The sequence below is a fragment of the Lasioglossum baleicum genome, chromosome 6 (assembly GCF_051020765.1).
Source record: "Lasioglossum baleicum chromosome 6, iyLasBale1, whole genome shotgun sequence".
NCBI lineage: Eukaryota > Metazoa > Arthropoda > Insecta > Hymenoptera > Halictidae > Lasioglossum > Lasioglossum baleicum.
In genome coordinates, this window is record NC_134934.1 from 15,058,967 (window position 1) to 15,084,631 (window position 25,665).

Consider the following 25,665-nt stretch of genomic DNA (forward strand, 5'->3'; position numbering starts at 1 on the left):
CAAGCTCCTTCACAAAAGGAACGCTTCAGGAATCTATGTTATCGCTTTCTCGCCAAAACCTTTTCCGATAGCAACTTCTTTAGCTTCCAAGTAATCAAAAGTGTTTATAATGTCATTAAAAACAAAGCTAACATATCAAAATTTTTGCTGAGACTTACACGCAGATTCTAGCAGAAACTTGATAATTTCGTTATTCTTGATTTTCCTCTTATTCCCAGCCATAGAATCAACCTGACCTAATTTGTACCATGAATTATGAAACACCCGGTATAAAAAGGCTTGCCTTTCCCGTAAGGGTTCTCATATAAGTACAACCCGTGGCAGAATGTTTCCGATCGGAGGCATTGATACGGATTTTAGAGAAAACATTCACAATTTAGAAGTATAAAATATTACTTTATGTAGTTAAAACTAATGGGAAATGAAAAGGGGCTTATTGAAGAATGAAAAACACGCCCGACATAAGTTGCCGCCAATGACGGCGCGGCGCGACGAAGATATTTTGCTTTTTGGTTCCAAAAACGTCGACGTTGCAAACTTCGTCATCGCAAAAAGTTCCTCAAGATAAAAGTCTGCTCTATCGCGTGATATAGTTCGATTTTACGCTGGACCCTTATTTTTTAAGATAAACTGAAAAATATTGTTTAAACATGTTTAAACATTCATAATGTATTAATATTGGATATCACTGTATTCGGGAAAGTCTACAGAATCTTTTGCTGCAAAGAACAATCCAATATCTTTTATAATATCACAATATTTGTTTAAAGTTGAAAAATATGCTTTCTTTTCAAAATCGAGTTTCTCAAAAACCGTGTGTCTAGGGAAAAATTAAGCTCTATAAGAATCATCCAACAGTAATTGTTGAACAATTTTGGTGTTGAACAGTGTAAATCGAATCGGAAACTTTCTTCCACCTGTTCTATTAATCGGAAACTTTTTTCCGTGTAACATTTCGTTTATTTTCTCGTTTCTTTGTTATAGTACATGGAAGCTTATGTTATTTTGTTGTTTTTCATTCTTCAATAATCCCCTTTTCATTTCCCATCAGTTTTAACTACATAAAGTAATATCTTGTACTTCTAAATTGTGAATGTTTGCTCTAAAATCCGTATCAATGCCACCAATCGGAAACATTCCGCCACGGGGTGTAGAGTGCGGATCTTTGTGCGTTTAAATTGTTGAAAAATGCTAGAATATAAAAGTCGATAGAATTTAGTACAATTTTTATTTGTTTTGGATCTACAAAGGCTGTTCCCACTAAAAATACGATTTCATTTGCTTCCACTGTCTTAAAATTTGAATTCTGTATTATGTTGAAATAAATCTCATGAGATTTTCTACAATAAAAAAAAAGAAGAAGAAGTCAGAGAAACACAGATGCCTCCGATTTTCATTTCTCAGCGACTGACAGGGTCTCTCAAGGATATAAGAAAACTTCGATGAAGACAGGACGAAGGGATTCCCCCGTGAGTATTGTTTTTCCTCGAGAAGAAAAAGAGACCTGATCATACCGCGACAAATAACACTTTTCCGAAGTTTTCGTGTTAGCCGGAGGAACATGGTACACGTCGTTCACAAACATTTGGCATCTGGAGCTTTGAAACTGCCTCTGCTTTGTTCTTTGGGGACCTGGCAATGCGGTTCACACTGCAATGCAGCGATTAGATTTGGCCAGGTTTGCGCGAATCGAACTTGAATACTCGAGATTTGATTGAATTTATTTTATCGCTGTCTTCCTCATGTTCATTCTAATTTTTGTACAGCAACTACGATTTAAATCGCGATATTTATTCGGTGCGCAATTCAGTCAATATCGAAAAACACTGCTGCTCTATTTTCAGAGTAAACACTCGTTATGAAGTGTTCTAAATAAACAATTTGATGCTCGTAGCGTATTGTTGATTCCAGAATGTTTGGATATTCCGGCTTTCCCAATATGAATAATATTCTGTGTTCCCTGGAAAATCGACAAAAAAGTTTCGAAATATTTCTACGGTGACGGATTCATCATGTTGATGGAAAGGACTGGAAATTTCCTCGAGACCCTCGATCTCCTGTAATCCGTACCTTCATTTATTTTTCAACCCTCTGCGACAAGGTGTCGTTTCTCAAAAATCATTCGCAACGCGGTAATTTTAATTTGCAATTCTAAAATTTCTTTGTACTCCAGGTTCATTTTAGTGGCAATAAATTCCAGAGATTACATTCTATCTGAATCCCTATCAGCCTAGAAATGTCAGTCAGCATACGTGAGACTATAAAATCGAATTCGCCGGATAATCGCGCGACGGTATTGTCCCGCGATTCATCTTCCGATCGAGGTCGGTTTATAGGTTTGGTATCGAAGACGCTGCTGATCTATAGTAATCGGAACATTTGCGACGGATTCGCGAGCAAACACCGAAAAATGCTCTAATCTCGCGGGAAATATCATATTTCACAGGGGAATCCGACGTTGCCCCGTGGCGCCAATTTCCCCGGGAATTTTCAATGCCCATCCGCGTATCGGATTAAACGTACAAAGTTCTAAATCGCTTTGGATTTGCCGGGCTGCTCCCAAAATTACGGCGAACTATGGTGCTGACAGAACAAACAAACTGAGAACTATGGTATAATTTGCCTGAGAAAATTAACTATCTCATTCGGACGTAATACAGCTAAGGAAAGAGATGATTTCTTTTCGTACAATTTAAAACAGTGAACGTATGTTATTACAAAGATTTAAGGAGATCAGTGTATTAATTTCAACTTGATAAGATAATTAAAAGAAGGAAGAAATTTCTATATGGCTCCTTGGTGTCTGGAGAAGTTGAAGATGGTGCGAACCTTGTGCGATTTGTGAATCGCGAGGTACCATTCGTTTGGGTTTGCATGATCGCGCGATGCGTGTACCGATATTTGTAGAATCGATATCGCAGTTAATGTCCCCGGACGGCCATTTATCTCCGATTATTAGATGAGCTTGATAGACGTCGCTAGCCATTTGCAACCTGTGACGATTAAACTGCATTGGAACCAAATTGCGTTTAATCCGACCATTGTGCATGCGTTTTTCGACGCAGCACGCTTCGGTACTGGCTCTATTACATGTATCAAACGTATTAGAATATAAATGTGAACGGATGTCGATTATCCGCGATAAGGACATTGACGGTTCAATTTGGCCAAATGTGTTACACAAAATTCATATCTTCGTTGGTTGCGTATTGTTCGTTGTAAATGGATCAGCCTTGGGGGTTTCGCGATCTATAAAAACTGATTCTATAATGATAAGACTAAATAATGTCTTCACATTTCTATATTTCTCTGATTCTTTCACCATTTTGAGTTTCACCGACTCATTTTTATCATAAATGCATAAAATCCGCTGTCTACGATTTTTGTCCCTTTGTTTTAGTTGCAATTATATACCAATAAATATTTACCTTAATTTAATGAGTTATATGTCATTTTAAAGCTTGTTTTACGCTCTATTTAATTTTGCTTTCGATATTGAATTTTATTCAAATTTTTATTAAATAATTTGGCTTTTATCTCAGGATGTCAAAACGCGATTTTCGCATTATTTTTTTCTATGAGCATTGCGCATTCGTTGACACTTCCGTCGCCCCATACTTCGTTGATATTCCGAGCCGCTTGAGCGGCACTTCGGCCTAGTTTGAACTCGTAGAAAAAAATCCAAATAGTTCAATAAAAATTTGAATAAAATTAAATAGAGCGTAAAACAAATAAATATTTATTAGTATAAAATTGCAATTAAAACAATCTAATATTATAAATGTTGTAATATTATAAAATATTACAACCTAATAATTAACGAAACTTCGCTAGAGTCACATATGTATCTTAACTTTCCAATTTTTATTTCATTCGATAAATTACTGCTGGAAATGCACTCGCAGTGTTAAAATTGTCAAATACTGTTACTATAACTTGTGTTATACGCGTCCCCAATACAATCAAAAATTTACATCTTTGATGCCGTGGGATTAGAACAAGGAAAAATCTGGAGAACGCAACGAAGCAATTTTTCGGAAACGGCGTCGTTGAAACCGAAACAGCGGTGCGCTACTCCATTCCCGTAATGCAACTGCGTTTTCTTTGGTCCTGCACCGGGAAAATTAAGTGGCACGAATATAATCTGCAAGCCACGTCGACTTTATCTCACTGTTGTATCCGTGATACCGCGCGCGTGCCACGTAATGCGGAATAATTGGAACAACTGTACCGCCGCCATTACGCGGAAACAACGGTAACAGTGGCGAACGAGATGAGAGCTGCAACAGAAACTGCACCAGGAAACTGCATCCGACGAAATCCGAGTGCACGATAACACGATACAATCGAAGAACAAGGCTCGAATTACTTTCGCGACGGTTGTCCAGCGGAGCGAGGAGTAAAGAGCGTAATTAAGAGATTTATGGCTTAATTAGAGCACCCCGCGAGGACAATTAAAGAACGCGCGTGTTAAAAGTATTGTTACTGTTTTAAAACAGTTCTGCTCAAAATTGTGTTGTTTCGAAATGACATAGATCAGTCGTCGCTTGTTTCGCATTTTAATAGAATCTGTTAAAAAGTTTCGCGACTCTTTAACGAAATGGATCACTGATTAACAATTAAGGAGGTAAAGCTCGTTCCACCGGCCAGGGTGAAGGTCCGACCGACAGGAAATACTTTGCTAGCTTGGACCGAGACATTTTTCACATAACTTCCCGGTTACGGTCCTTCCCTCGGCAATGCAAATTATTTCGGGTCGAATTGCTGCGGCGGGAATGACCCCGGATAAAATTCGCAGCTACAGGCCTACGTCCCTGGCCGCGAAATTTCACGACGCCGCAAACGTGCGCGGCTCGTTTCGACCATTCCACCTACCATTCGAGAATTTCGGATATTTTCATTGCTTGCGTGACGCAATTAGTTCTGTTCCCCGAGAACCTCGTCTTGAAACTTCAAACTAAACCCTGGAATGAGTTGGTGATCTTCTCAAACCATTTTTATAATTTATGCAATTTATTTGTATACTTTTATTCTTTATAACGTCAATAATTGTAAGAAGAAACACTTCTTTTTAGTGTCCCCACGAATGTTTTTTATTTCTCAGTCCAAAATTTCTTCGATGGAAAACAATTTCTCAGATCCATTCTAAACTATTAAATAATTTTTTGTTCGATAGTTACAACAACCAATGGATCGCGTCGTAGCTGAAAGCGAGTCACCCTAATATTGAGATGCTAACCGCGATTTTAATTCAAGACTCCCCTCTCTCACAGAACTCACCCCCCACGTTTATTATTCATCCCCGAGAAATTCGGAAAGCCCTCGCGGCAAGATGGCGTCGTCGATGAAAATTTTCTCGTCGGTATTTCGCCTGGACATGGCTACGCGTGACTGGAATTAAACCGATGAAACTATGCGACGCAGAACGATTTTCCCTTGTGTGCGGGGATGGAGAGGGATGAACTAACCGTGGGAACACGCATCTATCGTCTTTAAATATATTCTGTTCAAACTCATACATCATTCATCTAACGAATTTTCATGGAAAATGTGTTTTAAATTCCTAGAAACGTTTTGAAAGATACACTCCCGTCCATATAAGTCACCGAACACTTGTTCAAATTTCGATGCAGACGATTCTTTGTTATTGAAGGACCTATATTATGGAATAAAAACGGTACTTACTCATTTTTTCTAATGTAGAGAACATGTAAATCAAATCTGACCAAAATATCCTATATCTTCTAAATTTTCATTATTATACTTATATTTTCTAATTAAAGTGTAATTGAGTGCGTGCCTCAAGCCAAACAAAATTTAAAAGGACATTCGCCCTTTCAAGTCTCTAGCTCATCGGGAAGTTAGTTTAAAATCAATTGCAAAATTTGTACCGAACAGACAGACAGACAGACAGACGGACGGACGGACGGACGAACAAGAAAGCAAGCTAACAAAAACGTAGTAAAAACAAACTTTAACAACCATTTTCTTTGTTATAAACAATTTTGCGGCACGTTTCTCTTACAAATGTCCACCTATCCAGAGGTGTAGATTCACCCCTACGACGGATGTCCATTCCTTTTTATACACCCTGTACAATTTGAATCTAAAAAAATGTTCGCGGTATTAAACGTGCGTTGTCTCTTGCTCATCTCAGGAATTAGCGGAAAATGGTGTCACGGATAGTTCCTCAGTTTTCGTAAAATATCCCCGAACGCGTTAATTATAATAGTTGTGAAATTCCCAGCGTAATCGGGAAATTACGGTGCGGATGGCTTCTCCCCCCAGGCTCCTTAAGCTTCTTTCGACCCATACCAATCAGGAAATTGTTGTCAAAGTTGCCAAACTGTTTGCGGTGTCGAACAACGTTTCGCTACACTGCGTAATCCTCGAAAGCGAACTGTTCAGTTCCAGGACTTCAGACTTTCGAAGATGGTCGCAAGGACACGAGTTCAGGATGCGTGCATTCAGAATGCAACTTTGTTAGGTTACAGAGAACTGTCTAGGGAAGATCCTCAACAACTTGGAGACTTGTTATAATTAACACAGAAACTCGCTAATTATTGGCAACGTTCTTGCATCGTCTCATTTGGCTTCGGAGAAAATTCACGAAACTTTCAAGAAATTTCACAGGTATAAATATTGTCTGTAGATATTCTTCGAAACCCACAGCGCTTGATAAAATATTTGTTAAACAATTTTTCGCATATTCTTTCTCTTAGAAATTGTTCAACATATGTATTAGAGCCAGACTAAAAATTGTTGCAGCAATTATTTGTACAGGATGATGTACAATGAAGTGTTACGTTGTTTATCGATTTCCTGCTCTTTTTATTTCAGATAAACGAAGATCATGTGGTGCACGAAAGTTCGCCGATTCAATTGCGAGCATTTCGCGGAGCTTCTCAGGTTCCGTATCATTACAGCCGATCGAACACACTTCTCTACGATCTAATGAAAGCAGACAAGGCGGATTATGACCGGGATAAATACTTTTTCGATTAGAACTCGACATTTAGCCCGGAGGAGTTAATCCCGGCGCCCTGCGCGTTTACTCGAAGCGATACGAAGTCAGGAGGCGCGGGATATCATGAAAATTGGGAAAGTTCCGCCGGAATCCGGAAAACTTTCTACACCCTCGTGTTCCATTCGAAACGCGTTACAACTTTCGCAACGGGATTCCCGCGGCTGTCGATGCGGAAAGTCGCTGGGGACAACGACAGTTAAGGAGACGTCCCTGGTTCTCTCCGTCAATATTCGTTCCACTGAACATTTAGATATTCTTTTCTAATTAACCGAATTGCATATTCTTGCGAAACTTTGTATACTTATTCAAACCTGTCCGGAGTACCTTCATGAATTTTAGCGGATATGTAACATGTGAGAGTTTTGAAAAGAAGTTCCTGATCTTAGATTTGTCAAAGAAATAATTTCGTTTCGAGCATTGTCCTGTACAAGATTGCCGCTGGTTCTGGGGTAATTAACGTTCTAGTTCGTAAACAGTAGACCGTGTAATTTACATTCGTGAAACACACTTTGCACAGAGACAGTAAGAGGAACGTACGTCACGCAAAAGCAAACTGTTTCTTCGCTGATCCACAGAAATTTCGACGAATCGATTCGCGAAATTCGACCAAACTCTAGGCCCACCGTTTCCGCGAACTAACAAATTCGACCCTGCGTATTCAATCGTTCCCACTGAAAACGAGCTGCCAAACATGTTACGGAAGTTCATCGGCTTGATCCCCCGAGCACTGTGCGCGTTTAGGGCTATAACTCTGGCGGAAACTCGGTTCTTAAACGCTTTATATTTCAGACATTTGTGCCTGGGGCAAAACACGGCTTGCTGAAAGTTCGAGCTCGACGTTCCCTGTAAACTTCGCGGACTCTTCGGAAGCTTTTTGCTGGGAACGACATCGTAAAGTCTGCGACCGGGCACAGACGAGTAGAACGATCAAGTAGGGAAGTAGAACGATCAAGTAGGGAAGTAGAATGGCGAAGAATGTCCCTTGCGATCTGTAAATGGCTTACGTGCCCGTGAACGAAATTGCAGGTTCAGCAATGACACGACGTAATTCGATTATTGTGCATCTGTTCGATAGAGTTACACAGTGTGAAAATTCACGGACGTGGCTTAGACGTGTCTGAACAAGTGTGCGCAGTTTCGTGAAAAAAGGGCAAATCGGCTTATTAATACGTTCGCTGCCGAGCGACATTTTCAAAAACGGTTCCACCACGCCAACAAATTTTAATTAATTGTGAAATAAAAATACAAAACATGTATTTATGGGAAAGATAATGAATGTTGATGATTTTTAATTGCTTTATTGATTATACGAGTTATATCGTAGTCGGTTTTTGCGACAAAATGTTTTATTTTAACACAAATACAAACTTCGACCTACGAGATAACTCGTTGTTGGCAGCGAACGTGTTAAAAAGTTGTCTTATTTTATTAGAAGTTAGAAAGTTTCGTAAAAATGTGACTATCGGCTTATTGGAAAAAATTGTGACGAACATAAAGGCTAAATTCATGAACAAAAATTCAAGTAAGTAAGTAAGTATGCAAAATTTCATTGAATTATACGATTCAGTTCGTCAAGAAAAAATTGTTAAAGCGTACCCTTCGTTCTATTGATGCAGAATAGTTTCACGATTAGTTGCAGCCCCGGAGTCGCCTGTTAATCGAGTTAACACCTGTCCGAGAGCCAGAAGCGAGACCGAGTGGCTCGATCGAGGTAATCAAGCCGAGTTTTGTTTACTTTCTCTCGTTTGTCCATTGTTTGAAGAGTCGCACCGAATCTCGCGAGTAGCTGGGCGTCGCGACGCGTATACGCGCGAGCGTCGACGCCCCAGACCGACGCCAGTCTCATTGATTCTGCTACGAACGTCCAAAGCCCTTTTCCACTCGTGCTCGAGTGCCGGTTCTACTTCGTCCATTCCAAAAACTCGATTTTTCTACCTTGAATTTGTCTACAGAATCTTGCAAATGTTCTAGTCAAAAATCTTAACGAAAGTCGAAGTTTCGATGAACAGGTAATTCCTGTTGGCTTGGTAAATTCATTCGAGAATTGCTTACTTTACAAAATAAGATCAAGTTGTCAAAAATAAGAAGACGACAATTGTAAAGATAAGAAGGCTTCAATTTGTTCAGATTTTGAATGATTTTTATCATTGTATTGGCTCGAGGAAATTGTTCTCATTATTCTTGGAAAATTTAATAAATTTCAACTTTTCGTATAGTATACTATAATTAGACAGCGGATCTTTATGCAAAATGAAAATGTTCTACCCCCGATTTGCAACCAACCGGAGTGAAATAGAAAATGATTTACTTTCCTAACACTTTTAATAGGTCGAAAATAATATAACTGAGGTATTTAATTCTTTTAATGTTTTCACTTATAAATGCAATAAAATGACTGCGTAAATTCGTGAGCTCTCATACACACCGTGGATTTAAACGAAAGTTATGGTTGCGGACGGAGTTGGGGAAGCTTGATTCGGGAAAGGGGATGGAATTGATGTCATGGGTGGTGCAGGACAAATCGGATTCGAGGGGAAGCAACCGCAGGACGAATCGTGGAAAAGTGTTAGTTTCTGAACAGATAGATGATGGAGGAAGTGAAGGGTTCGAAGAATTGTGTGTTCGGCGACGACAACCGGTCCCTTTAAATATGGATTACGGGAAACGAGTTCACGTGGGTCGAATACAAGTGCAACAGCGCTAATAGAATCAGCTCGGCGCGGTCGCTGTTGCTTTTAGGGGCGCAGCGCGCAAACGTAATTGCATCTTCCGCTTGAACCTGCTTAATAAATTCCACGGAAAGTTTTCGAAGCGCAGATCCTGGGGTAGAAGCCTCGGGATCAGTAATTTTCGCGATCGGATCGTGTTCGTCCGAAACCTACTTTTTCCTTATCAATCATTTCTATTTTTCATCACGAAGATGAAACTCAATTTTTTGTCATTTAGATTTACATTTTCCAGGCAACTTAAAAATCCCATGCTTGTAGAATTTCTGTTTTATTGGCAAAAGATTGAATTATAATGACTGTTTACGACATTATTTGAAATGCAATATACCGCATAAAAGAATGTAAAGAGTGAAAAACAATGGTAATTCGATGGTACATCCTCTCCTTAAGCAGTACACAATTTTTTCTTTCTTGTACTGCATTTTTAATGTTGCGCTAATAAAAAAGCAAACGCTGATGGAAATGCCTGCTTTGATTTTGCATATTTAATGCGATAACAAAAAAATGCTTGAAAGTCTAGAACAAGGCAGGAAATGACGTCTGAATAAATGTCAGTCGTCAAGATATACCAGGATTTTGCGATTTAAACTAAAAACATGGAAACAAAAATTTCCTGAAAATTAAATGGAAATTTATTTTCTTTCTTAATATGTTTAGCAGGTTGATAATAATATATCAGTGTTTTCGAATTCTTCTAATATTTCTACTGTTTTAAATCGCGCCTACTCGTTTTTGTCATAACTGCATAAAATTCGCTGTCTATTAAAAACAAATGGAGGATGAAAGGTGCAGAAAGAAGATTTATGTGGAATTTTTCAACGTTCCACGACTCGGTTTATGATACCAATAGCAATTACGCGTACACCGGTCCGGTGAAACGAAATTTATTTGATAGACCGTTCCCAGTCGATCGCGAGAAATCAACGAAATTAATTCGTGCCCCGCGATTCGTACGCCGTGACGGGATTCTTTATCGGTGAACGTTCCTGTCGATTACCATATGCTAGTTGCGGTCCCGCTACATTTTGCGGTTGATCGGCCGCTGTTGCCATTCGCGTACGCGTCGCAATTAATTATATATTAAACTTATGGCTATCTGCAGCTTCTGTTCTATCGATTCGAATAATATTGTTGTTCGAACGGCCGACCTAGGGAATTTCGCCTAATTTGTATATCGACGAAGGAGCTGAAACTGTTCATGATTGCATTCAATTTGCAAACTGGGTCTCTCAGAATATCACGGAATTGATTATTATTATCAAACAGCGAAGTCAACTCAGCTGCAGATGCAATTACGCAAACATCAATTAATAAGATTGCTAGAATAACAGAAGTCAGTACCAGATGTTATTCTTATTCATTTTGATATTCTTAATGTATGAGACTGTATGTAAGAAAATATGATTTTACAGCTACATAATTAACCAGGACAGCTGAGTAATCATGAATATCAACGGAGCATCGACATATTGACGATCGAGCACCTCCTACAAAAGCCTTTGCATCCCACAAATTACCCTAAGCTCCCTTTAGGAGCCATCGCGTGGCGAACCTTGGTAAACCCACAGATTCTAAATCGTCTGGAGTCTCCTAATTGGATCAAGTCATATCTCGCTTTCGATTGAAGGTAAAAGAAGTCGTGGAAAAATATAATTCGTTGCAGCAATACATCTGGAAAATGCAGATGCACCTTCCACAAGATGAAACTCTATTTATTTGTTTAGAAATATTCTGCTTTGGAAAATATGATTAATGAACTGCTGCTGATTTGTATGCAGAACAAATATTATCGAAATTAATTGTAACATACAGGAGCTATGTAATTATTAAGTTCTCTCTAATGGAATGGAAATAATAGAATAGTATTATTAAAATGTTTAAATATTTAGTATGAAATTCAAAATTGTTGGAAAATTATAAAAATTAAAGATGTCAATATACAATGGTATATATGGTAAATGGGGCTTACCATTCAACTTCGTCCTTCAGACATTTGACGTATCTTTAAAAACAAGAAAGATATTTAAAGTGATCAAGTTAGGTGAAATACCCGGTATAATTTCTCCTCTATTAAAATTATTGCGGGAAGAAATAACATTCAATTTAGTTTCTATTTATTGCAATCGATGCAGACAAGTTTTATTTTGCATAAAGATTCTCAGTCTACATATGTCATAAATGTCTAACGATTCGGATTCTTCTCATAACGTTGCCAAATGTTTTCCGTAAATTGTTTTCATCGAGTTTGAGGATTAACTAGAATCTCGGGGAGAGATCTGCGTGCGTTCAGCGTTCGGGAAAATGATTTTTATCCGCTTTCAAACCACTATGACAGCCGACAACGGAACGACCGGAAGTAGACGGTCGCGGGGAGGTTTATACATATAGTATATTTCTCTCGTGGAGCAAGCCGCGCGCGCCGATCTGCATACTGGTCGGCTCGTGCATACAAATTGCACGCATGCAAATTGCACCGCGGTATGCGCACGTGCGAGACGGCGCGGCGAACGATGTGACATTGAACGCGCGCGTTGCAATACAACGCCGCGCAAAAGTATGCGAACAATTGTCACATTCTCCATGAACCCATTGTACACAAAGTACAAACCAAACTAAATAATATTTACTAACACGTTGATTTACAAACGTACAAAGGATGCATTAACAAAACTAACCAATTGATGTAACTGGTTTAGAGATAAATATTAGACGATAGCATAAGTTCGTGCCCGATTTGAAAATAAAATTCAATGGTTAAGTTTTAAAGAGTACAGCTTTATTAACCATTCTTTCTTAATTGTAGAAAAGAATGGTGACTGTATAATTTTTTTTACTTATGCAATCATCTGATACACGTACGTTCGAAATGAAATTTGTCGTGCCCAAGAAGCCTAATCATTCTTCCGAATTTTAAGCATTTACGACAAAACTCAGTAGGTGAAACAGTAAAAACATTTAAAACATGCAAGAATACGGAGACGTCATCTTCAATCAATTAAAATGATTTACACAAGAAATGAATCTATATTTAGCTTCATATTCCCATGCAAATGATGTATGAACATTTTATTTTGCATAAAGATCCGCTGACTCAATGAGTAGGCTACTACGTTAAATCCGCTGAAAAGACGAATTCAGCGAGCTGTATTAAATTTACCAATAGGGACTGAAAAATGAATGACAATGTTCATAGGGAGTACAGAAACCATAGTAAAATTCAATAATCATTTCGTAAATACGACTAAGGTAATTGCGCTGAAATGATTTCATACTTTTGAGCGTCAGTGTACACACAGCGTGTCAACAACCGTGCTACATGAATCACGGATGCAATGAGCAAGCCCGGCGGCGCGGCGGGTCGCGTCGTCTGTTGCAATCGCAGTTACATTCACCCTCCTTGTTGTCATAATCGGCGTTCACGGATCCTAGATTGCCACCACGCCGCTAATATCGCAGAAATTCTGCAAAGTCGCGGAGCCGTCGCGTCGCGTCGACTCGGAACACGAGATATTTAATTTCCGGGACAGGTTTCCGACTCTGCGATCGACTACGTACTCCCTTTCACCTGGATTTGAAGGATTGCTTAAACGGAACTCGATCGAACGCTCCCGACTCCCTTAAATTTCATCCTGCTCAGAAAAACGCTGATAAGACCTCCTAAGGAATATCGACACGGTTCAAGCTTGGGCGTGTCTGCGATCTACAGTCGGTCGCAAAAGTCGGAAAGCTTCTATTGTTCGCTTACTTGCCTTCTGCGACGACAGATAGTCCTCCCACTTTTCAATCAAAATGCTGCAATTGATGGTTTTGTGTTCTTTGTACACATTCTTGTATAAATCACGCAGTTTATCGCAACGAAAGTGAGGCGAAAATGATAACGCATTTGATTGTGCAATTTGTGATTCCGTTTATCCATTTGCAGAAGTCTAATCAATATTTTATTAATTTTCTCGATGACCACCGTCATTCGAACGCATTTTTATCTATCGTCTCCAAATCAGATTCCACAACAATATTCTACTAATTTCGTTGGCAACCAATTGCGACAGAATACATTTTTATTGATCATCATTTCGAAATGAAATTCCCTAAAACGTCCGATATGTATCGGCGAAGTAAATCGTGACCAAACTGCAATATCTCACGCTGCAATTTACATTTTTGTAGGAGATTTCGGAACCCCCGCAATTAAACAGAATGTTATTTTCCGCACGAGTGGCTGCGGTAAATTGAAAACAGGATGAAATTTCACATTACGAGAAGTTCAGTAGTTTAATAGAAATAAATTCGGAGAGTGTATTACCATCGCGTGCACGTATGAATATTTATATATTCTGTAATGTGATGGCGAATATTCAAATATTAATATGAATACAATCAATTTAACCAGCGGAAGCGTGTTAACAACAGCATTCTCGGTGGCTGTGCTGCATACTGAAAAAGTATAAAACGCTTGAATTATGTAAAAAATATCTTAATGTTTTTACAAAGATGTTTTCAGAGCAATGTTCAGCATTTTTCACAGAAAACATGTCTTCAGTTTTCCACCTAACAATATCATACAAAATATTTTAAATAAAATTGAACAATGAACAAGAAATAGAAACCAAGTTCAATGTTATTGCTTCCCTTAATGATTTTAATTTGGCGTCTTCTATTTTAAAAATCTTCCAATAACTTTGAATTTCATCTACTCAATTTTCCTATAGATAAATGCCTAAAGATCCGCAGTCTAGTTACAACAATTTAAACATCGGCAACTTTTGAAACTTTTTTTCGAATCCGCCGCGTTCGAAGGAAGAAAATGAATAATTCGCAAAAATGTGCAGAATGTGTTCCAATAATTAACAAGGGCTGTAGGAAGCCGTCGATTTCTTCATCTCTCCACAGAGTCTGTTCCATGGGGAATATGAGGACGGCCGTGGAATTATATCCCGCAGGTTTTAACCGACCGGTAATAAACGGCACGGTGTTCCGTGCTCGAACTTTGTGCTTGGTAAAATACAGTTATTTCCTGCGGCTAATCAATTACCAGGTTTCAAGCTCTCGTGATAGTATCCGAGCAGCCACGGTGATCATTCCGTCACAGGGTTGTACAGCCTGGAATTTTCCGGCAGTTTCGGAACGCTGTTGTTCCACCAGGCAGCGCGTATTTCATTTAGGAAGAGGGACCGACGTTATCGGCCATGTTCGGGAATGTCTTCCTACACAACCGGATTTTTATTCGATGTCTGCACACTGACACGACAAATTGCTCTTGTTGGATACTTCGTTATATGATAGTTTATAATCTATTGCTGTTGCCGAGACATTCAAGACAAACATGTTAACAAAGAAAAGACAGTACCTCGCACATATAATAAACAACTTTTATTAAAAGCCCTACAGTTACCATTTTTGTTTATCACTTTACCTACCGAAAGCCTATTAATAAGATTATCAATAATTGTGCTGTACCAAAAGAAAGCATAGAAATTTTATTTTTCTTCAATCTTACATGAAAGTATTAAGTCGGAAAGAAAGTTCTTACAGTTTCTGTTATGTTGATTTTATAATAAAAACCGCAAAAACTTTCTTTCCAACATATTAGATGACATTATTGAGAGCAACTTTTTAGTTCACAATGAAAATAGCTGTTGCTGTTGAAGGTTCCATTAAAAAGCGTTTAGTCATGAACCAAAATTATGCAATAATCACCGGACGATAATGTGTTAATAGCAAGAAGAACCAGAATCTTTGCTCAGATAATAATATAAAAAATTTAATGGTTCTTCAGAAAAAGATTCCTAAAAATTGCGCAAATGCTGCCTCATGAAAACGACAAGATTGTATTTATTCCGATCGTGACAATTCTTATTATTCAATGTGAATGATTTGATTAAGAACAATCAAAACTTGAGATGTCTTTTCGGAGCAGAATTGCACGATTACCAATGAAAAACTTGCCAGGAAATTTCGAGAAGACCCTCAAACGATCGAGCAAAGTGTCAAGTTCTCGATGGAACGAAGTTTTTCCATTCGCGAACCTATCGAGCCGAGCCGCGGCGAACTTTCCGCCATTCCGTGCGAGCAGTTTCGCTTAATAATAAAATTGCAGTGTGTGTATTTGCCGCGTGGAAAAGCCCGCGTTTCCGGTTCATTTCACAGCGTTCCCGAACTTCCGATATTTTATTCGATTTGTACACAGACCTCGATTCCGAGACACGCGCAAAGCTCTGATCGACTGTGACATGTTTACGCCCGCGACTCGCCGACATTTCCGAAGAATGTCCGGTCTGTTTGTAAAGCGACCTTTCGCCTTCTAATCCTCCCGTTTAATCGTGGACACAGACGCGTTCTGCCGGAAGCCCCTGATCGATATTTTTGGGAACGGGATTGCAAAAGAAAATTTCATAGAATGTCACGAATGTAAAATTAATATTTTCTTCTTTTTTTAATAATTTAAAATAGTTTAATTTGGTCTAGCCTGTCTATTGTTTCCGATTTCATCGAATTATTTTAACTAGGAGAGAGCGTAGAAAATCCGCAGTGGAGTTATCAGACTGGTAAGATCGATCTTTCGGAGTGGGGGTGTTTATCCGCGATTATTTGGCACGGTTTCCGCGCCGATATTTTCTGTTTTCTTTCCCAGCCTTCTTGCAGCCTTCCCTTTGAATGACTGCATAAGAATTCTCGTTAAAATGCCATGCTTCAAGGAGGACGCGATGAGGAGGTTGGAAAGGAGGGTTGGTTCAGGGAGAGGCTTTACTGTAACGGGGCTCTTCGTCTTCGTCTTCCCTACCCTTATCCGGGTTCTTCTTAGTCTCCTATTTTCATGCTTCTTCATCGGCCGAATCGAGGTTATCGGAGCACTCAATTATTTGGGTCATCGGGAGGCTAACGTTTTGTGTCTGCGTTGAACACACACTCGACTAGCCGCGAATATTTTGATGGCTGTGCATGCTGCCGCAATAAAACAATGTGAGAGCACTCTTAAAAACCAGCTGCGTCTTGCCTCGTCAAAGATTAACCCGAGTAATCACACTGTAGTTCAGCAATATCGTTTTTTTCGGTTACGAGAAACTACCCCTCGAGACGATAATAGAATTGAAATTTATGCGACTGTTTTTAATTTATTTGTTTGCTTCGATGCAGAGATGCATAATACTTGCAAGGGTGCAAGTAATCGATGAACAATTATTTTGTAGATCCTTTCTATTTTCGTCCGAATTTAGGCGGTCCCCTTCTTCTACGTAAAATTGAATCTGAAATTAAAATTTCAGTGACGATTCCATTAAATTAGGAACAAAATGTAACCGCTTGAGAAATGTTAGAACATAGCAGAACAGAATATACGCGATATACATGCTCCACACTATAATTTAACTCGACAAAGTGAAACTTGCTTTTTCAATATTCCTTAAAAGATTATGGAAACCCTCGGTCAAAGGCCGGCGAACTTAATCTTACCGACTCACGTTGCGGCGGAAAAACGTTTAATAGACTGCGGAACTTTATGCATTTTTATGCATATTTTTACCATAGCAGTTTCCCAAAAAAACGAAAAATTATCAGCTACTTTTTCTGCTCTAGTCTAACCACTTCAGGACTGCCCAAGTAACATTTATACAAAGTATAAAACAAAAGGGTTAAATAAAACACGTTATATCTTGCCAGGCAGCTACTAAACATTTTCAGAACTCGCTGAACGTTATAAAACGTCTTACATACATAATAAAAGCGGTAACACGGGCCATCGACGTTACGAAAACGGAAAATCACAGGCGCAGCACTCGTAGCGAGGCACTCAACGTTTTAATAACCTTCCGGTTGGTAAAATGTTCGGTATCTCTCTGGGTAAAGGACAGCTAGGGAGGAATACCTGATATTTCACTCTGCTCTTCGTGAGAGGAGGAAAGAAGAGAGGAAAGACGAAAGAAATAAAAATACATCTGAACGACGACGCAGTGGTGACATAAAGCAGTCCACCCTCTCTCTCTCTCTCTTCCCTGTACACCGGGTTTGAATGTAAATGGCCACTTTTCCCGAAGATGGATCCCAAGTACATCCCATTTCGATTCAAGGGGTTGTCGTTCGTTGTCGTACCCCACGGCAATCCTCTATTTTCGAAATTTTGCCCGCGACTTTCGCACTTTGGCAAGTTCGTTCGAAACTGTTCTTGGAATTGGAAGGATTATGACAAGAATGAGTAGGTGCCATTTGAAACGGTGAAAACATTAGAACAATTTGAAAATACTGTTATATTATTTTCAGCTTATTAAACACACCAAGAAAGAAAATCAATTTCCATTTCACTCCAGCTTGTTGCAATGCAGGTAGAAAATGTATATTTTGCATAAAGATCCGTTGTCTATTAATCACTATACGATAGTGCAGCCGCAATGCTTGCAAAGGGTATTTGATAATCAGAAATTTAGAGTTTCCGAAAAATATGTCGATGTTTAAATTTAAATTGAACGGATGTTCAATGTAATCGATGGATTTGATATTCTGTCGAAGAGGATCTTTTACAGCAAATCGGCGTTCGAAAAGATCCGCAGACGATTAATTAGGTCACCACGTGACACAGGGGCGGAGGCCTCGTCCGATTTGTTTGCGGCTAGCTGGAGGAACAATGGCCGCGATTACCGCGATGAATATATTCATTGCGTGCCGTCTTCGCGGCCCTTTATCAGACAATGAACGCGCTAGGTTCGCCGGGTCAGGACGACCAGGAGGAGATCCAGGCGAGAGATTACAGTTGCGCACGCGAAAGTACACGGAAATCAGATCTCCGTTTTCGAAGCTGCGCGCTCGAGATTATTGCGAAACCGCCGACGATGCACTTGCTCGGTATCTACGCAGCTTATCTACATTCTACCTTTTACACTGGACCCCGGGATCTGCAGATATACAATTAGGATTAATATATGTATTCGTACGCTGAATTATAAATTTCACTCTTTGATTATTCTATCGCTCGTTCTCTCTGCCGTTTAAAAGTCGATGATTCGCTCGAACATAAATCCCTCTCTTTGTCAAAGATAATTAATGACCCGTTTGATGTATGACACGGGTATCAATAAATGCGATTTCAAACGCGAAATATTAAAACTTTGAAATGTACCACCCACGCTGCTGCGATTTTGAAATATTAGCTCGCAGTCACGTCATTTAAGTGGTACGCTCGATGCACAACTCTCCCGTTGACAAACGAGGGAATAGTGAAGCACAAAATGCTTCCTATTCGATGGTATTATTAGAAAAAGTTGAACAGAAAGTTTGACTTGTATGCTCGGTACTCGGATCAATTTTTCTCCGGAAATAAGAACAACTTCTGACTTCCGAAGTTTCCTTAGAGAAATCGTTCGCTGCTAATCCCTCCGGGATGAGCGGCACACGTTCACCGTATCGACTGAACTTCAGCTAAGAAAAACAATGACTTAACACTGTTTCTACACTGAATCCACCAACAATACCCACTTCTAGATTTTTATTTCGTTATTGTATGGACAACGTGTGTGCCCATAATTATGAAAGTGGTCTAAGTGATATATTTCTTGTTTCGTGATATTTAAAGAAAAAAGGATATTAACACTAAACGAATTTCATATAATGTTGAAATAACAAGCACTATCTAACGGTTCATTTCTAACAATATCATAAAAATTACGATGAATTAGTTTAGTTTCAAATAATGAGATATGAAATAATTTCTTTCATAATTATGGCACACATGTGGTTCAGCAAGTTCTGATGAAATTCCCTTGAAACAGCCGAATACATTTGTTTCCCTATTCGTTCCAGTGACTTAGTTCAAAGAAACCCGCAGATAAAGCAGTGACCATAAATCTCGATGTTCGAGGATCCACTTCCGGGAGGAATTATGCACAAGTTCCACGGACTCGATCGTCGATGATTCCGGTAAGCCAATGGAGAGGCTATGCATAAACCGGTGATGGCAATCGATACAGCTGATTATTCATGAAATCAGCGAGGCCGGTGCTCTTTTAGGGTATCGGGCAGAGCGTCTCAGAACTCGTTTCCCTCCACTTACTCTTCTCTCGGCGGCCACTTTCCGACTAAGAAAGCACTTTGCATCTGCTCCGGGGGATTCCTTTGTGACGATTTTTTCCCCGGGCGCTGATTAACGGACTCCGGTAACGAACAAACCATTATCGGAGCCGCGTTCAACGACTAGGCGTGACGGTAATGCCGTTAACGCGTTGCAATAAAAATCCAATTTCCCCTAATCGATGGATGTTCCGCGGAATCCGCGCAGGAAACCAGCCTGAATGGCTCGGCCGTCGAAGTATTATGGATGATCAGCGAATTGCGAAATTGCGAACAGTGTGGCCGAAACTTAGGGTCACACTAAGCCTACGACAATTAATTTTATATTTTACAATTGAACGGGTGAATGGATAAAGGCGTCAAAAGTAACAAATTGTTTGTTTTCTGTAAAAGAGTTTTTAGGGAGGTATGTTGTCCTTTTTTGATGGATGAAGATAATAACACAAATCAATTACAAATATATATGTATATGTATCCATCAATGTACAATGTCTTAATAAATGCAATCTTTATAAGGCAACTTGTTCCAGTTACTTTGACCGAGTTTAATTATTAGATTGATCTCAATGCTAATTGTTTGAATAAATTTTAGCTGGTGTAAATAGTGTAATAGTCTATTCCTGTTCGATTAAACAAATTGCTCTGATTTTCGATGACTTTTATGGACACTGCCATGGCAGTGAACGCGTTAACAGTCGCCATGGACTGTTTTTATCGCGGGAACGCGCATAAACGTTGGCCTCGCGTTAAATCGCGACCGGCCCGGCCCGGGAGATTCGCAAATACCGTTTTTAATCGGCCGAGGTGCCACTGCGAGCATCGGCTCCCGTGCCCGAGCCTAATCGAACCGCTAGCATCATCGAAATCGCGCGATTCCGTCGGCGATGCACTGCAACGCGATTTTCTTCTTATCGCTGCATGCAGCCCGGTGCATTACGGGAACGCTCGATAAGAATAATCGAACACACACTCCGCTGTTCTTCGGGAGTCTCGGGGAAAATTGCGACATGCATCGACGGTGCATTCTTTCGTAATCGAAAGATTTCTAGTGAAAGAGGAAACTTTGTTCGTTTGCTAGACTGCGAATCTTTGAATGGTTGATAAGAATAGTTCGTTGAAAAATTTTGGCTTCTAATTCTATTTAAATAGCGTGACCATTTTCAGAGTTAATTTCGTATTTTAGCGTGCGAATTGAATTATAAGAAAAAGATTGCTGACGATTATAGCGCTCACAAAATCTATTATTTTTGCTCAGCACCAAATTTGATCTACTTTCCCGCACTTTAAAAGTCTGCGAACGTCGCGAATCGCACAAAGATCGAACGGAACTATTCTGGTCGCGTGTGTTTCCTGTTTTAAACGGCAGGCGGTGGAAATAGCGATCTACAATGTGGTCTGCGAATCGTTCACGAGCGGTTACGATTAATACAAATAGTTCTACTTCTACGTTTACTTCAACACGGTTGAAGGAACGTGAGGCGAATGCAACGTCCCTTGCAAATTCTCTTCCGCGTCCTTACATCCACGCAAAGCGAATCAGAGGACTCGGAGGATCTTTGTTGCGAAACTTACGAGACCCTGGAGGCTTCGACGATGCTAAACGATGGTCCACGGGAGAAAACTTTTGCGAATGTTACTTCGAGAACAATGCGGCGGAATGCTTGTTCGAGGACCTGGAAGGTCTCTATCCTAAAAACTGTTCTGACCAACTGAACATTGTTCTAGACACGTTCCATCGATTTGTACTTTGTATTTGTACTTACTTCTCCACGTCACTTTGTAACAACAAAGCAGAACTTCGAAACACTACGACCAAATTACTAAAACCTCTATGTCTGATTTATGAAAAACGCCGCATGTCTTAATTTCAAAAGATTTGAATTTACGCATTAATTTAGCTTTATACTACAAGATTTACGTATTTACCAGAAAGAAAGTCATGAAAACAAATTCGAGAGGCTCAAAAATACAATGCAACATAGCGATGAAAACTCAAAACGGCAATATCTCGAAAGTGAAAGTATGTAACATGCGTCGTTCTTCCTGACAGCCACAGAAATATTCGACCAACGATCCAACATCGACTTCTCCGCACCACTTTGCAACAAGAAAATTGAACTTGGAAACACTAGAACGCAATTGCTAGGATCTGGAAAACCCAGCAGCGAGCATAAATATTCGATCAACGATCCAGCACGGAGGAGAGCCGTGTCTCGAGTAGCATCGCGTCTTCTCTTAGGTCCGGAAAATTTCTCTGTGGTGACGCAACGCGTGTGGGTGCTCGTAGACGGAGTAAATAAAACGACCTTGACTTTCGGGCATCTCTGGGCGGCGATGGATCTTGACCGTCTTCTGAAAGTCTCCAGAGGAACCGGACTTCCGCAGGATCCGTTCCGGCGGACTCCAGTTCCGCGGCACCACTTCTATCACTGACTCACGTGGCCGCGACTTTCACACCTGTGCTGTCAGAGAGGTGGGGGGTTCAGGTAACACAACAGAAGGGGTTCAGGTGACACAAAAAGGGTGGGAGGGAGACACGTTCTCAAAGCGTTCCTCTACGCTAGAGATCGAGATCCTTTTTTCCGCGAGTACCACGTACACACGTGCGCGGAAAACCGTTCACCAGGGGTTAGATTAATTAATAAAGGGTTGATTAGGGGGTTCACTAGATGTTGAGACGCATCATCATCGAGGGGAGACCACCACGTTTAACACATCAGACACAAGGACCAGCCGAAGGACGAGGCGACAACCCCGGGCGGAGGAATCGCTCGCTCGCGGCGCGGTCTGGGCGGTGACTGAGCGGACCGAGGCGTCGAGACGCTCGGCGTCCCTCCCACCCTTTCTCTCTCTTACTCTCTCACTCTTCCTCTCTTGCTTGCTTTCTCTCGCGCCGGATCCTGCAAGCCTCACGAATACCAGTTTTCGGATGCTCTCCCCGGCCCTTGCTCAACTTCTGACTCGCTACGATCAGCGTTGCACGATGATTTTTCGTGTGTTGATGCATTGACAGTATACAGGGTGGTCCAGCTAAATGTAGCCACTTAAATGTCTCCTTTAAATGTCTGGGTGAAATATAAGGCAGTGACAGATTAGAAAATCCAAGAATGTTGTTATGATTAGACGGTTACGATTAGATGATTAGATTATGATTAGCGGATTTTATGCATTTATGGCAAAAATGAGCAGCTGTAATTTAAAACAGTAAAGCTATTAGGAAAATTAAAAAATACTGTTACTATTAAACATATTAAGAAAGAAAATAAATTTCCATTTCACTCCAGTTTGTTGCAAATTGTTATGTCTTCAATGTAAAACATCTATTAAGGGATGATGTGAAACTTTATTTAACCGCAGCTGTCCAAAATCGTTGAAAAATATTTGCATTTTGCATAAGGATCCGCAGTCTAGCGGTGACACAACAAATGTTTCTAATGCAATGTAAATGTAATCACAAGGTGAATGCTTTGAAAATTTTAATTTTTTCTCAAGGTCTTTGCTTCCGCAGTTTTAAAGGTCATATTGGACCACCCTGTATATGCAGTGTTTTGATACTGTTAGGTGTGGATGCACAAGATTTCTTGTTAGTAACTCTAGTTTAAATTATACTTTCTTCCCGCTCGGAAGGAAAGAGACGATTATCAAAAATAAGCGATGGAATCAAATTCTGTCGAGCCTCCTTACTTAATTCTGTGGTTATTTAGCCGCGGACGTACGGTGCGTGCTCGAGGACAATTCGCGAAGGACTAGGCGGGTCCTCCTGATAACTAATGTCCAGGTGAATTAATTAGGCGTAGGTACGTAAACGACGTACGCGTGGGACTTGTTTTGACGAGCGAGTGTGTTCGGTATTGCTCGGGGAAAGGATAATTGTGCTTTCGTGAAGCCAATGTCGACCATGATCAAAGTGCCGAGGACCTTGCTGTCTTTGATGCAACGCGAATACGGCAGAGTGGACAACGGTCGAGTTGATATCGCTATTTTGTTCGAATGCGGTCAAAGGTGATCTTGATCCTCTTTTATTACTTGTGGATAGTTGACACTGGTCTCCGTAGCATAACGTTACGACAAACGTAACTTGTTAATGTAATGAAATATGTTAACACTTCAAAACAATCTCCTACACGAATGTACAAACTAGAATCTATTCGATATTCGAAGTTTCAATTTCTGAAACTCCGAAGCTGATGAGAATCGGAGTTTCGAAGCTTTGAAATTCGAAATTTCGCTGCTGAGTTATATTTAGACAGCGAATTTGATGCATTTATGACAAAAATGGGTAGATCTAATTTAAAACAGTAAAAACATTAGAAGAATTTAGAAATACTGTTATATTATTTTCAATCTATTAAACATATTAGGTAGAAAATTTTTATTTTGCATGAAGATCTGCTGTTTAGTAATATTTGATACAATTACGGTGAGTGTAAAAAGCGATTGGACATGTGTTATTGTGAACAAGTCCCGCAAACCGAGGGTTATTATGTACAGCAACGGTGAATTATTGTAGAAGGGGATGAACTTATTTGCGCTGAAGCAACATCCTCGAGTGTCTCGGCTAGAGTCTCTCGAGTACGCAATTGTTTAGAAATTCGTCTGGCTAGTTCACTGCATGATCCATTCGGCCCGCAGGAGATAATATATCATTCATCCCTCCGCAATCCTGCTGGTTAACAGTTATAGATTCTCCAGCCGGGCACACCGAATCGCCCTGCGAATCGAGATATTGAAATTTCCCGTTCCCATCTTGAGCTCCTTCAATTCTCTCTCCGATAGACGGCCAGGCTCCTAATGAAGCTTATTCTTGCCCGTTCGTTCGTTAAGCCCTTTAGCGCCATCGGATCGGCGGATAAAAATAGAGATAGCTCCGCGGAATGCAGTTACTTCGCGAAAGATTGTGGAAACATTCAGAAAAATAATGGCGAATCGATGCAAACGTCGATTCTATACATATACGCTAAGCTCTGATCAAGATGCCAAGCCACGATCCCCTAATAGGATCTCGTAACACTGTACCGCCATTTTGAACTTCTCCTTTGCGGTTCGATAAAACTGCTCTTCAGACTTTTCTTGCAAATGGTCATCTTCAAGAATTCTTTCAGACTTTCTTCTCCTAATAGTACAATGGTGTATATTTGAATGACATTTCGAATGTTTCAACGAAATACACGCTTTCGATTGTTTCCTCGTCACATTGAAATTCTTTCGTAGAATAGATCTATTTTCGATGATACAAAGAACCCTCGACACCCTCAGCGTCTGTTCTACTTGTTTCTAACCACTTGACCTAAAACACATTCGTTTATTTGTCTACGAATCTACACAAACTTCGCGTAGAAGCGATTCCCAGTATTTGTCCCAACCGTAGCTTCGTTTACTTAATGAAAATCTTTCACGGAACTTCGAAGCCTGATGAATAAGATAAATATGCAAACGTTGACATTTTCTGAACTGGGCTTTGCGGAAGAACTGGGAAAAAGATGAACGTAAAAATGAATTATTTCCCAGAGGTCGTTCAAGCCTGGATTAAATTGTATATATCGTTTCTGGAACTTTGTAGTTCATTGTTTAACAATTTTTTTCGAAAGAACAACCTTAAAAGAAATTATTACTAATTTCTTTTGGAGTTATCAACGCAATCACGGGAGCCCTGCTAATTAGCTCCCTGCAGGTAAATTGTTCTGCGACAGTGCAGATTCTAGAAGCGAGCTCCTCAAAAGCGTTTTCGTGTTAGCCAAAGTCGTCGAAACGCAACCGAATTTCCTCGGCGCGTTCGAATTCAGTTTCAGATCAACTCCGAGGAATCGCGGTCAGATTGCACGGAGGGTTCGATTTTAATTTAGCCCAATATCATGC

At 40.0% G+C, this 25,665-nt stretch overlaps 1 protein-coding gene across 15 annotated transcripts in view; it reads right to left on the reverse strand.

Moving 5' to 3' along the window:
- The window catches only part of Trpgamma (Transient receptor potential cation channel gamma), a 159,746-nt gene extending 137,125 nt beyond the window's left edge, over positions 1–22,621 (reverse strand). For 9 of the 15 annotated variants that reach the window (XM_076425741.1, XM_076425744.1, XM_076425738.1 and 6 more), the window contains exon 1: positions 22,116–22,620. The gene's annotated coding sequence lies outside the window, so the exon portion shown is untranslated. Of the gene's footprint in view, positions 1–22,112 lie in introns of all 15 variants that reach the window. The other 6 variants (XM_076425742.1, XM_076425745.1, XM_076425733.1 and 3 more) reach the window with 4 other exon arrangements.
- Positions 22,622–25,665: the final 3,044 nt, after the last annotated feature.